The following is a 6,072-nucleotide window of genomic DNA, read 5'->3' as shown; positions in this document are numbered from 1 at the left end:
CAGGTATAGTAGGGAGAGATGGTGTCTATAGTAACAGTGGGATAATAATCTCTGGGAAGGGAGTGTGACTGTGGGATAGCAGGTATAGTATGGAGAGATGGTGCCTATAGTAGCAAAGGGCTTTGGTATGTAGGGAGTGAAGGGTATGACCCACACTAAATCCATCTGAGTGTAGTGGTTGCTCTCAGCCAGTCAAGCCGATACCCAGCCTTATAGTACTAGTGGGTGATGCCAGTTTAGTAACGGTTTGTTCCCGTTAGTTTGTGAGCTTAAACTGGGAAACAAGAGGACAGGAGGCCATTGAGACGGAGGACAAGGCCCGGGTGAAGCAAATCCACCTGGCTAGACATTGCCATGGCCATGAAAGAGGCCTCAGATCTGTTATATAAAGCCCTCACTGTTTGTTTTATTTAAACAAAAAGCCCTATTTATATCCGGGATTCAATTGGCCCATAACAGGCGTATTTTCCCACTTTATTTAAAGAACCCTGCTCTTGAGAGAAGGCGTGATGGTGTTTGTTTGCACAGTGATGCTATTCTATGGAGAAAGAAAGAAATATTGTTGCATTTGTCTCATCTGCATGTCAATGTGGCCTTCCAAAATCATGTGCGGTGGGAATGGAATCCTTATCGATGGATAATAAAAAAAAGATCTGTTGTTTGGCCCCCTGGGTGGTGGGACTTAAAGCTGCAGCACCCTACTGACTTTCTATGGAGCCTCACACCCAACTGTAGCCGTGCACAATTTGTATAGTACACCATGTAGTACTGAGTCATATCATACCAATTCCAATATATTTGTATTTGCTGTGAGCTTGTACTATAGTGGCAGTTGAAATCCTATGATTGGATACCCAGTTGTGTGCCCCAGCCCCCATGAACATTCTACCCCTCTTATCAGCTACTGGTTGTTTCTAGGTTTTTACTCTTCAGTAAAGTTGGAGAGTAAAATAAGACAGCCAATGGTCAGCCACTTACTAATACATTAATCACTTTTTTTATGTAAGCCAAGGATATTTTATTATCATTAATATTGCAGGGTTTTTACTTAGATTCCCATTACTGCATTAGAGTGCAATTATCATTCCACAGCCCCCTTTTAATTACTCCCTAATTCCTCCTACCAGAGTAGTTACAGAGAGGAGGGAACAGGGTCTAGCCACTGATTCCTGATTTTAGACCACAGTGGTGAGTAACTGTTGCTCTTGCCGCTAGTAGATGCGCAAAATTACTCCCCTTAGTGGTCGTGGGTACAATGCAGCCCTAGGGCAGACAATAAGGGCAGGGCCTGTAGAATGATGCAACTGCCAGCGCTCCTTAACTGCATCTAAAGGACACACAAGTTAAGGGGTGGGTAAGTGATTGGAGGGGGTCATACAACCCCCGAATGCCCCCTATGATTACATTGCTGCTAAACGTGATGGCATTACTTTAGGTGGGCCCATCCCCTGATGTTACCCCCTGTTCCTATGTCTGTAGCCATTGAGGAACCCCAATTAAATTGAAAACACTAGGGCCAGCTTTCTGTACTACAGCAGGGGACCAGAAAAAATGGTGTAAAATCTGGGAAAATGTAAAATTATGGAAATGCATTTTGCATCATACTGCAGGAAACCCAAAAAAAAAAGTGTAACATGAGGTCTGGGTCGGCGAGGCCCTAAAGGGCTGGGGCACACTGGGTTTTTTCTAGGTGGACTGGGCCGCCGGGACAACTGGAAAAAACCCAGTGTGCCCCGGCCCTTTTGGGCCTTGCCGACCCAGACCCACTGTCTTCCTGAAATCTTGGGTAGCGATGTCCCCGACCTCTCGTCTGGCCCTGAAAAGAGGAAATAAGGGGTGGGGAGCAGAGGGGGTTGCAGTTGTGCCAGTTAGCGAAGGGCAAAGATGCAATTGCACCGGTCGGAGGTTAGAGGGGTGTTGCGGTTGGTTGGGGGGGCTTGCAACTGGGGCAGGGGGTCCCAGGGGTGGCAGCTGTGGCAGGGGGCCCTGGGGGGGGCTTAGGCGCCCCTGAAGTGGCAGCTCCAGCCTCCCCCAGTCTGATGCTAAAGGAGAAGGAAAGTCACAATCATTTGGGGATGCCAAAAGTTAGGTACCTCCAATAGTCACTTACCTGATATCCTGCGCAGGTCCGGATTTGTGGAAAGGCCACCAAGACCCGTTTCTAGGGCGGCAGGAGTTTGGGGGGCAGCATTGGTTCAGAAACCCTGGGGATGAGCAGGAGATACAATCATTTTCAAAATTTCCTGTATGCCAATCCCCATTGCTCCGGTCCCGATGATGAAAATTTGATTGAATAAAAGGGAGGGGACGGGGCAACGAACGACAGCGGGCCTAGGGGTGCCTGCTATGTAAAACCGGCCCTGATCCTGCCCCAGTGCTCTTGTTAGCAGAAAACTACACAGCAGATCAATCTTTTTCTCCCTCTTCTTCTTTCTTCACTGCCCTGAGGCCGAGGCTTGTGCAGTAGGGGGGGGAAACCTGCTTTTTTGTTAGACTTCGGCTCTTCGCTTTACTGCACTTGCGCACCTGCGTGAATAAGAAAGAAGAACGATCCATTCTGCTCGCTCAGAAGAACCCAGGGCCGGGGCAGTTTAATGCTGATAGGAGCACTGGCCCCGGGTATCAGGTAAGTGAATACAATCCCCATGTAATTGTTGCTTTTTCTTCTCCTTTAAAATCAACGTATGTAAAATTTAAATCTCACTGTATTTCTCATTTGTTGTCTCTATGCAGGCTGTAATTATTGAGCCAATGATTAGCCATTTCACATAAATTATTTGCTCTAAGTGTTCTGATCCAGCAACTCCCAGAAAGTGTTCTTCATTGGTTGTTGTTGGGCTATTAAACATCTCACCATTTTAGACTATTTGAGAAATTCAGTTGTGTCTGACAATCCTATAAATACGTTGTTTATCCATTGTTTTAAAACAATTCCCTCCTGAGACCCCATCCCGGCACTTCCCAGGCTGAGTACATTTTTATTGACTATCTTATGGGCATGCTAATGAACAGCGTGCAGCTTGCTTGTATTTCTATGCATGGTTTATATGTATTTAAATACTCCGGATTGCCGTGAGAGGGTTATTACACACATAACTAAGATGAATGAAAGGAGGGCTTTGGATAATGCAGAGATAATGCCTCCCTAGGGCAAAGTAAGCTTATAAAAAAAAAGAAACTCTACAACGAGAATATAAAAGACGCTGACCTCTTTAAATTTCCATTAAACAATTAGAGAAACTGAAAACCAAGAAAAATAAATAAATAAAAAGTTCACGTGCCTTTAAAATAACCCTCGGTCGGCCGCAGTGGGTCTCTCAGCTTTTACTCTCATCATTTATTGATTGAAAGTGTCTCGCAGGAAGGAACTAAAGGAAAGAAGATGAAAGCACTAGTTGATCCGGGAAGCAGAGGGAATTCCAATAATGGCAGCTGGACTTAACACCTTGGATTAACCCAGTTCTCCGAACGTTCCCATGTCCAAGTGAAGTGATCCAGGAGATATTTTGCTGTGGTGCCAGATACGGACATATTGTGGGATATAGACAGAGAATGGAAGGGGGTTATCAAAATCCCAATTTCTCAAAAAAAAATTTAAATAAAAAAAGACCAAATCTACATTACTTATTATTAAAAAAGCATTTTTTTAAATAAAAAACCCGAAAGAATTGTACGAAAATGGTATTTGTACTATTTTTTTCTGTGTTTTATTCCCAAAATCTTACGATCTTTTGGGATTTTTCCCGAAAAGCCCAAATTTTTCTGACTTTTGCCCGCAAAGTCCAGAATAGACAAAGTTTGCGCTAATTCAAGTGCAGACCACAGAAACGTCCAGATACGACAGGGAACTTTACCATTGACTCATACAACGTCGGCCGGTCTGAGATGCCGGATTTTCAAATTCAGACTTATTGCAGCCTCTGGGTTTAATAAATCCTGAAAAATTTGAGTTTTTCCCCATAAAAATTCTGATTTGTCAAGTTTTTGGCTTTTGGACTTTGATAAATAGCCCCCTTATTGTATTTATTGCATTGCTTCCTGCCCCTCTCAGCTGCCATTATGTATGTGTATATATGTATGTATATGTATATGTATATGTATATAGCACACTCATGCATGAAACACTGTGCAACAGAACAGTAAATTAATAGAACAAACATGGATCATTATAATTAGAATTACACAGTACAGTGGAGCTCACAGGCGCCATCTTCTTCTCTTCTTCGGGAAGTAAGTGCTGTATCGGCGCTTGCACAGTTGGAGAAGTCTTCGGGATTCTGACAACTGCTCATGCACCAAAATTGATAAAAATTGCGGAATCGCCTTAAGAAGACTTGAAGATTACCGAAGTGCCGGAAGTAAAGAGTTAGGTGCATTTAACGAAGGTAACAACTAGGCTGGGGGGGGAGCATGGGGGGTCTATGTAGGGTAGGGGGGTAGGGTTTTTTATAATTAAGGGTTTGGTTCTCATTAGCCTTAGTGTCAAAGATACAAGAGGAAGGAGGCCTCTGTCCCGTAGAGCTTACAATCTAATTGGGAAGGTAACTTACAGGATAAGGGGATGTTAATTGCTGCAAGTGCCAGAACTGGGTTGCGTATAAGTGCTCCAAGGGGGGAGTCTTTGAGTTTAGTTCTGAAGAGACTGAGGGAGGATTCTCTCCGGAGGAATTCCAGGATGGCATTCCAAATGTAAGTGTAAGGTTTACATAGGGGAACCGCTGTAACTGAGGATAGCTACTCCATGGGGAGTGGATATGGTGGGAGCCCAGGGGTGTAGCCATAGGTGATTGGAGGCAAAGACATAATGATGAAAGTAAATAGTAGATTTAATGGCAGCCAGAACACAGAAAACAAAAAGGCAGGAACAGGCAAAAAAGGCTAATCAGGATACCCACAAGGTGAGGGAAGAATTGGGGAACAAAGGAACAAAATACAAGGTATTCAAAAATGAAGGTTTCCAGGTAACAGGATACAGATAACAGGAACAAACAAATTACATACAATGACAGGGCGGGGTTTATAAAGGGAGGGTGATTAGGAATGGGAGACACATGAGGGTAAACGAGGTGGGTGGAAACATACTGTGAACAGGCAGATAAACAGAATCAAACACAAGAGTTCAGGATCAGCCCCACGAGCCCCCAGTAGCTCATGAGGTAAATGCTGCAAGTGTCCAGAACAGCACAACAGGAGTTCAAGGCGTTTGAAACCCAGGCTGATCCTGACAGTAAGAAGCAGCAAGGCAGAAGGGTCTTCATCTTTTTCCTGTCCATTTCACTACTGGACTCTGTGGGCTCAAATAAGTGGATGGGGAGTGTAATTATTCCCATTAACAGCATCGGACTGGGGGTCAACTGCACCAGCCATATCCCCCATACACTGCCCCCCACCACAGCTTCAATCCCCCTGCATGGCACCCTCCCCCATCCGCAACCCCTCTGTATGCAAGTACATGGTTTCCTCTTCTTGCGGTACAATTGGGGGCCAGTAAGGGAAGTCATTGAGCAGTGGCTAGGTTTACTGGCGGGGTGCAGGTCTGGGTCGGAGGGACCGACATGGTTTTTTCCCAATGTCCCGCCTCCCCCCATCCGATGCTGCCCATTAGCAATTTTTCCATTGTTCTGACCCACAAGCTCACAACTATATACAATAAATATACATGTACAGTACATACAGCAATTAAAGGCATTGTTTACCCTCCAACACTTTTTTTTCCAGCCCAGTTGGTTTCAGATTTTTTTTTGACTTTCTATTTTCTACCATTTCATTTTTCATTGATTCTATAGTTGCTAATATTCCACAGATACAGATGAGAAATGTATTGACTAATGCAGCAAATTGTAACAGTTCACAATCTGAATCACTGAGCTGCCCGACTGATACACCGGGGACAAGAACAGCAAATTTTAATCTTCAATTTTGGAAAGACCGGTCACAAATAAAACATGGAAAGCAACTGAAAAGAGTCCTTATTTTTGGGGAACAATCTGAAACCAACAGAACAGAAAATTCTCTTCTACAACTGCTTCAAGTTCTCCATTACATTGCTACTTTTTTTGTTCTTTCTGGTCT

The sequence above is a fragment of the Xenopus laevis genome, chromosome 6L, assembly GCF_017654675.1.
Source record: "Xenopus laevis strain J_2021 chromosome 6L, Xenopus_laevis_v10.1, whole genome shotgun sequence".
Lineage (NCBI taxonomy): Eukaryota > Metazoa > Chordata > Amphibia > Anura > Pipidae > Xenopus > Xenopus laevis.
The sequence above is the reverse complement of the archived record's forward strand: the minus strand, read 5'-3'. Positions refer to the sequence as shown.